Raw genomic sequence first — 9,320 nt, 5'->3', positions numbered from 1 at the left:
GGCATCATACAAAATCCAGAAAGAGCTGACTGCTGCAGTTTGGCATACTTATGTATTTTTGGTCAAGGAAGAGACTAGTAAAAACGGCAAGTTGATAGGACCAATATTTTGGGAGATAGTACTTTTGGAATACAATTGCCTCACAATCAAGTTGCTATGCCCATAATTGTGTGAACACTTTGGCGGTGACTGCTGGACAAATGTGGTACAGCATGCATGAATACACAGCAAATATCTGCTCAGGGTCGGGATGTGGATTTTGACCCCACCCCCCACCCCCTTCGCATCCCACCCTTGGTATTGACAGTTGTCGCTTTTCCATTGACCCTCAAATTGTGTGAATATAACTTCAATCAGTGTAATGGAAAAGTGGAAAATTTTTGCGCTGGCAAGAGGTGGTTTTTCAGGTGTAGCGCAAATGATATATCACACAAAACTGCAATAGAAAGACCTTCTTCTGCAACTAATCACGTGAAGTAAAAAAAAAAAAAACGGATGCTGATGGACGTTACAACAAGTGAAGAAGACGAGTTTTAAAAGAAACATGGCGCGGTATGTGTGGACACTCCAGGAAAAAGAATAATTATTTAAATTTCGTAAGGGATAGAAGGGTAATATATAATAATAATGAATATATCTGTAAATCAACACAATATAAACATTCGTCACCATGTTTATGGAATGACTTCTCATGTCATCTCACGATAATAAATAAACAAATCAACGCATTTGTGATTTAAAGGAAAAACCAACATTATGCACTTCTGTTTTTTCGACATTTAGTAAATATCGGTAAAGTTTTGCACAGATGTCCAATGGAAAACTGACTAATGATGAAATCCAGGATCTGGGGAACCACTGGTCAACGCACTAGTACACATTTAAAACAAGATAAAATACAAAACACAACCAAGTGAAAAAACTGAATAGAACCCTGAAGTCCCGCCCCTTCTGATGTGTCCCATGGGACCTTATTTCAGAAAAAACTGGTCTTGACAAGTAATTTTTTTTTAAAATTCTCTTTTTTAATTACTCAATGTTTATATATAAGATGTTTCTCACTTTAAAATATCTTTTTATGAGTTGAGAAAGTTCCAGTTTTTGGTAAAACCGCTGATGTGTTAGACTGTGAAAATACATAAATACATAGACATACTGAAAGCCGTGGAGTGGGTGATGTCATCATAACTGTTTCTCTCCTTGTGTTCAGAGTTGCTGAATATGTCTCAGCAGCTTCAACATGACTAGACTAGAGGGATTTTCACCTCTTTTAACACTTTTTTTTTTTTTTTTTTTTAACATTGCTGTCCAAGGTTGACGTAAAATATGCCATTTTGGTGTTGATGCTGTGTATCACATGCCACAAGAGGTGCAGTCCACTCAGCTGTTTGACAGAAAACTAGGACTTTTTTTTTTCTTATCTTTGCCACAAACCATGTCTTTCTTGCCTTGTAAAATTATGTTTTAACCCTTTATCAGGCAAGTGAATATTTTTGGTAATTTCTGCATACAGGGTGGGGAAGCAAAATTTACAATGAACATTTAGTTGTTTTTTCTCAGCAGGCACTACGTCAATTGTTTTGAAACCAAACATATATTGATGTCATAATCATACCTAACACTATTATCCATACCTTTTCAGAAACTTTTGCCCATATGAGTAATCAGGAAAGCAAACGTCAAAGAGTGTGTGATTTGCTGAATGCACTCGTCACACCAAAGGAGATTTCAAAAATAGTTGGAGTGTCCATAAAGACTGTTTATAATGGAAAGAAGAGAATGACTATGAGCAAAACTATAACGAGAAAGACTGGAAGTGGAGGAAGCAACAAAAAACGTACCAAAGCTTTTATTAAAGCTCTCAAATCCAAAATCCTAAAGGATCCAACCAAATCCATGAGAAAAATGGCAATTGAACTTGAGGCAGACAACAAGAGCGTTAGAAATGCAGTAAAATATGATTTGAAGATTTAAATTCTCATGACTTTCAATAAACTAATTGGTCATACACTGTCTTTCAATCCCTGCCTCAAAATATTGTAAATTTTGCTTCCCCACCCTGTACATTACAAGACAGTGACAGTAATAAATACAGCAAGTCAACAATCTCAGGTCCAATGTGGTCTACAGGGTCTGTAAGGTCCACCTCAGCATGAACAGTGAGTGGACCTGCTTTGCTAGGTACCATGAAGTAATGGTACTAATGTAAGGAATGATGTTCAAAGGGATAATGGGGATGTGGACAGGGGTCTGGATCAGCACTAATGTTGGTCTAATGTTCTAAAATATATGTTCCTTTCACCTTCCATGTGTTTTTCTTTTTTTGGATTTTTAAAATTATCTATCTATCTATCTATCTATCTATCTATCTATCTATCTATCTATCTATCTATCTATCTATCTATCTATCTATCTATCTATCTATCTATCTATCTATCTATTATAGCCACTTGCAAGTAAGGAACCAAATATGGTAACTTCATAGACCTTGATTTTCTCCATAACAATAAAATATTTTGAAAAATTTCATAAAACTAATAAATTCTTGCTGTGTCCTCCAATAACACAATTAGGTTAACATTTTTGAATTTCACAGTATTTCCATGAGTACCCTATAAAGGGTTAAATAAACAAATGTCATATGTGTAAATGTTGGCACGAATCAAATAAATCGTCACCACTGACCGCTGTCCTTGTACTTTAGGAAGTGATTTCCTATGGGCACAGCAGAAGAGGTGGAACTTTGGTTTGCGTTTCAACATTAACCCTTTCATGCATGAATTATGAGAACCTTAATCAAGATTTTTTTTTCCTGAGTGTTTTTATTTCTCTTTGGGCACCAAAAAAACCCAAAAAACCAAAAAAACAATGCGATTGAATTTTTTAATGAACCTATTTTTCATGGAGTTAAAAAACGTCCATTCAGCTGGACACCATGCGTTTAATTTTAGAAACAAAGAAACATGTATTTACTGATATACTGTGTGAAAACTATGAAATAAAAACATTTTGCTACTGTGATGTTTTCTCACATTTTAACATACTCTAATACTAGCTATTACTCACTTCACGGAGATAATATGCAAAAAAAAAAACCTATTAACCCTTTCATGCATGAATTATGAGAACCTTAATCCACATTTTTTTTCCTCAGTGTTTTTATTTCTCTAGGCACTAAAAAAACTATGCGATTGAACATTTTTCTGTGAACCTATTTTTCACAGAGTTGCAAAAATGTCCACTCAGCTGGACACCGTGCCTTTAATTTTTGAAACAAAACAACATGTATTTACAGATGTACTGGAATCTATGACATAAAACATTTTTAATGCCGCTAATCTGATGTTTTCTCACATTTGAACATACTGTAATACTAGTTATTACTCACTTCATGGTGATAATATGCACGGTAAAAAAATCCTTTTTGTTATAGTTTAAAAACAATAACAAGCAATTGATTTACACTCAAACATGTTAATGCAGATCAGGTTTATACAGAACAGAACAATGACAGTAATGGTCTGAATTTCAGTGTATGGGATGATGCATGAGTGTCCACTGTGTTGGCTGATATGGAACTAAGACAACAAAACCCATGAATATACAAGAGAACAGCTGGAGAACAGCGGTCCACTGGAGTGACCACTATGCATGAAAGGCTTAATTACAGTCTATTTTTATTTATTTTAATTTTATTTTACCTTTATTTAACCAAGAAATCCCATTGAGATTAGGAATCTCTTTTGCAAGGGAGACCTGGCCAAGGTAGCAGCCATACAAAGTCCAAACAAAATAAAATATAAACATGATACACAATTAACAATAAAACACAATAACAACTATTCAACCTAAGTCTAATAACAATTAACAATTTTTTACACTCAAACATGTTAGTGCAGATCAGGTTTATCTAGAACAGCAGTTACAGTAATGGTATGAATGTCAGTGTATGGGATGATGCATAAGTGTCCATTGTGTTGGCTGATATGGAACTAAAACAAAACCCATGAATATACAAGAGAACAGCTGGAGAATAACTGTCCACTGTAGTGACCAGTATGCATGAAAGAGTTAATAAAATACAAATCAGCATAATAAAACAATTCTACAAATTCTAGTCTGTACAAGTGTGTTTTAAAAGCTTTTTAAAGATTAAGCACTATCCTTAATCTCCTTAAATGTCTGAAAATGGCCTTTGCTCTTGCATAACTACCACATTTCTATTCTTAAAGATGCACAGAAAAATTATAGCTGTCACAACATTTAAATTTGAGTTGACACCTCCTTACAAAAATAATAGTGATTAACAATATTATTGTCTAAGCAAGTATCTTACTTACTTAGTAAGTATAGTGCACTGGTGACTCAGCTGAATATTTACGTTTATCTTCCACACTTCATTTTCGATATACGATACAAATAAAACTGCATTTGAAGCTCAGTGGTTTTGCATTTAACTGTAGATATAGTGAGCGTGACTCAGCAGGATCAGCAAATATTGCAACCATTTTTTGAAAATGACCTAGAGGTAGAAGAACTGTGATTCTACCCCCCCCAAAAAACAAGATAAGAGAGGTGAATGTTTGCCTTGGTAACATAATGTTCCCAGAATGTTAGTGAGTTCATTCAATAACTCAAAGGTTCAATTGGGGATCACAGTCAAGAGGTGGTAACACACTTTCAGCTTTTTACCACCATCACTTTGGTTTTTAAAAATAATTCTGTACATATTTATCTAGTAAGTGACGCTTATGCTTGAAATTTAAAGTAAACATCAATGGATTATTAGGAATAATAATCATTTCTTTTAGAACTAGAGCTTCAAGTCACTGGATAAATAAATAGAATTCTTCCTGAGTATGTCCTACTTATTTAGACTGAAAACACTGTTGCTGGACGGTCAATCTTCAGCGAGTACATTGGTGATTCAACCTTTGCTTCTCCCTTGTTAAATCTGGGAGAATGTCTATAATTTGTCATGAAAGATCATGCTCAACAGCAGTTTGACTTTGAAAAGACACTAAATTAATTTTGTTAACTCTTCACCTTTTCCTGGGCTGCTGTCCAGCTCTCTGGACTTATAGATGTTGAAATCTACGTATGTCTGAAGGCTTTGCTCCATCAAAGGGGTAAGTGTCTACAAACGTTTCACTTCTGCCAGGAAAAAAAAAAAAGAAGAAGGACAAAGAGACCAGGCCCCTTTCACACGGCCCATTAGTAAAATAGAGAGAGGGATAATGAATGAGAGTGAGCGTAAAAGAGCAATCTAGACAGGGGCATATTGAAATGAAACTAAACAGCAAATAGACTAGAAGAATTGGTGGTGATGAGGGGCACTGAGGAGACCAGTTAGGTAAGAGAGCGTGAGAGGAAGAGATGCAGTAAAACAAGGGGGAAGAGAAGAAGAGTGGGGGAAAAAAATACTTAGAAAGAACAAGCAAGGGGTGGTGTTTGAGAATCAGTCCACACACTCGACACTCTGCAGTGTGGGAACCAGCTGTCTCCCTGGGCCAGACCTCCAGGCTTCCAGAGGATGTGCTGTCACCGCAGGGCCCGACCTTCCGCTGGACTGAGGGGGTGTTCGAGGGACGCAGTCAGCATCTGTATGCCGAGCCTCAGACACGGTGAACGCCTCTTGGGCTTAGGGATGTAACGATATGAAAATTTCATATCATGGTTATTGTGACCAAAATTATCACGGTTATCATTATTATTGCGGTATTGTTGAAAGTGTGCTCAAAGTGTTCAAAAGTACAAATACACTTGCTGAAATAATTTAACCAAGTTGTGTTTTGAAAACAAACAAACAAACAAACAAACAAAAAAATAAATAACTGGTACAATGTACTTTCTGTATCTTTCAAATATTAACCCTTAGTGGTCTGAGTCTATTTTGTCCGTTTCTTTTGATTTTGCCTTTATATACTATATAAACAAATGTTTACTATACCCATGTTTGGGATCTTTTTTTTCAGCACATCATTTATATCATCTGTCTATTATTTTTTTTCCACTTTAACCTACTATAAAAACATAAAAGGACAGAAAACACACAAAAAATATATAAAATCCAATTTGAAAAATGTATATCCTTATTGCATAAATAACACAAAGATGCTTAACGAACCTTTTCAAAGACTTTAAAAGTGAATATTAGTTCCAAATATTAGGTATATACAATTAAACTTGTAATAAATTAAAACTATACTCAAATATTTTACATAAAAGCAGATCTTTACATAGGGTTTTTTTCCCCTAAAAGTGCGATAATCAAACACGGTTATCGTGATAATTAGAATTTAAACTGTAATACTAACCGTCTGCAATTTTACCGCGGTTTATCATTATACTGGTAATCGTTACATCCCTACTTGGGCTACACCGAGCCCATCCAAGAAGGTGGAAGTGAAACTGTTGTGAGTTTCTGCATTAAAACCTGCTGTGTGGTCGACTGTGACGGTGTTTGACTGCAGGTGTTTATGTCTCAGTGTAGTATGAGTCCAAGCTATTAGCGTTCATTATGCTTTCTATATTTCCGTGCATGTGTGCATAGGACAACATGCGATAATAGTTGTGCAATAAAAGCCACACTGGGTACAGTTACATTATGTTTTTTAAATCCGATTTATTTTTCCAGAAGAAATTAATCCAGAACTAAAATACTTTCTCTTCTGTTTACATGAAAATGTTAAACCCGAATAAAGGTTTACATGAGAAACGTTTGTTCGGTTCTTGCAGCCCTTCTGTTAGCTTAGCTTAGCATAGTCACTGCACTTCCATGGTCACACGTAGCCAGTTTTTTAAAGGTGATTTGTTGTCTTTTGTGAGTGATTTTGTGAAATCCGATTCTCCCTAATTATTTCTTTAGATCTGCGACTTACTGCACTCACACAATCTTGGGACTGTTGTGTTAACGGAAGTTGGAAAATCTTGTTGTTGGAAGGGATGCATGCGCTAAATTAGCTTTGCTTTACTGTTTTAGCTTTGCATTAGTTTTTATTTCCCCAGATTTTATTACTGAAGTAAGTCACATCGCCATGATTTGAGCCTCAATTTGTGATCATATTGACCCCAGCGGACTAAAGGAATGATTAGGGAGAACTGAATTTCACAAAATCACTCATAAAATACTACAAATCACCTATAAAAGCCTGGCTACATCTGACCATAGGAATGAAGTGATTATGCTAAGCTAGGCTAAGCTAAGCTAACGGAAGGGCTGCGAGAACAAGGCAATCAGTGCACTGCAGTGCAAACTGTTTAGCCCACTTATCGAACTCATTAGTGCATGACAAATGAATGAATAAAAAACAAGTGGTGAACTCTTCCTTCAGGGTTTTCCAGGCTGGTAGATCCCATCAGAATAGCCCACTGGAACGGTTTGGGTCGACTGGACTGCATTGCATATTCTTCCGCCAGTGCAGAATGTGTGCGCCATCGCGACAGGACAAGACAATGAGCATGTGCAGAATGGCAGGAATAAAGTCCAAACGGAATAAAGGGTTTACATGTCCGAGGAAGAATTTAGACCGGATTCAAAAGTGGATTAAACCAGTGACTTTAATCAGGTTTAAATTTAATCCGAACTTTTCTTTTTCAACTGGAATAAGGTGTTTCCATGGGCATCTGAAATAGGATCTAACCTTTAATCAGTTTAAACCAGGAATAAAGGTTGTCATGTAAACGCACAGAGTGTGGTCCGCTAATCGTTACATCCCTACTTAGGCTACACCAAACCCATCCAAAAAGGTAGAAGTGAAACTGTTGTGAGGTTCTGCATTAAAACCTGCAGTGTGGTCGACTGTGACGGCGTTTGACTGCACGTGTTTATGTCTCAGTGTGATCTGAGTCCAAGCTATTAGCGTTCATTATGCTTTCTATATTTCCGTGCATATGTGCATAGGACAACATGCGATAATAGTTGTGCAATAAAAGCCACACTGTTTCTAAGCCCTGGTGTTACAAAACCCAATGAAAGGCTTGTGTTTTTAATTACTCCCTTCCCCCACTGTACTCCCAGTCCAACATTCCCAAAACAAGAGCTCCGTTTCCAGTTACAACATTGCTTTTGTTTCTGTTTGCCCCCCCTCTTTTCTCCCTCTCTGCTTCTGTTCCTGTATCTCTTTCTTTCCCTCTCTGGCCCACAGTTCTAAGCAGCAGTGAATGTCGCCGAATCTTGATGGATGGGGAGCAAATGAAACTTCAGGCTGGCAGCGCTCCCTGAACTCATCAACGCTTTATGAAGTTCCAGACAGAACTTCACTTGAGTCTCCTGCTGACATGACTGCTTTACTGCCTTGATCTGCATGTGAAACGTGACAATCTGCAGGTATCTGACCACTGGTCAATGTTCACGTGTCACCACAAGTGTGTTAATAGCCAGACACACTTGTCTTTTAGTTGTTATTCAAAACAGACCACCTGGAGGTTTTGTAGCTGGAGGATAAAAGGATCCTTATGAGAGCACTGGGAGGTGAATTGCATTTGCAGCGTATTCTGTTTTTATGAGTGTATTTGTCCGTGTGTGTGCAATGCTTTCATTAGAAAGGCTTTTCTTTATGTAATTTAGTGATTACAAGTACAAAAGATTTTTCTTTTTCATGTTTCAGAGGTGTTGGGGCTTCTTAACTGGCTTGGCTGTCATGATGTGGGTTGCTCCAGGCCATGTTACTACTTCACATCCCCCTTCAGATCCAAGGCACCAGGCTCCACAGAGCTGATTTTTTATTTTACATTTTAAAGGTAAAACTCCTTTATTCATCTCATGTAAAAAGCATTCACCCAACTTCAAACCTTTCATTCATTTAATCAACTTTTATGTCTTGATTTCAAACAGAAATATTTGCATTTCAATCACAGTGAAATGTGGTGCAAAGAGTTGTTTGATCTGGTTCAAAAACGAATTTACATTTGTTTTTATCTGTTAATTCACTAGAGTTTTTCCATAGATTTTTTTGTGACCATAGATTATCCAGAAATGCAGAGCAGATTAGAGTGTCAACCATCATATTAAATGTCTATGATTATTCTGTCTATGATTTCCTTCCAACATGTGACCACCTCCATCTATTTTTATGCCCAGTAAACTCTGTGAATTTGTTACTGTAGAAGCAGCAACACACTGTTGGCTTTGGATTTTTTTCTCCAACTATAAATATTACTTTACTGGTCTAGGAAAGAGGCTTTTAATTATCATTATAAGGGTTTACTACACTAATCCCCCATTTTCTACAAGATTTACAACAAATGTTGTTTATCTTAACTGTACGCTGGAACATAGTGAGATAACGAGTAAATCTGCAAATATAGGCTCATGTAAC

At 36.6% G+C, this 9,320-nt stretch overlaps 1 protein-coding gene across 2 annotated transcripts in view; it reads right to left on the bottom strand.

The window, feature by feature from the left end:
* The window catches only part of LOC115424443 (inactive phospholipase C-like protein 2), a 218,188-nt gene that overhangs the window by 57,648 nt on the left and 151,220 nt on the right, over positions 1–9,320 (bottom strand). The gene's annotated exons all lie outside the window — the stretch shown is intronic.

Source organism: Sphaeramia orbicularis, chromosome 8 (assembly GCF_902148855.1).
Source record: "Sphaeramia orbicularis chromosome 8, fSphaOr1.1, whole genome shotgun sequence".
Taxonomy (NCBI): Eukaryota; Metazoa; Chordata; class Actinopteri; order Kurtiformes; family Apogonidae; genus Sphaeramia; species Sphaeramia orbicularis.
Note: the sequence above shows the minus strand (reverse complement) of the source record. Positions and strands in the feature narration are given on the sequence as shown.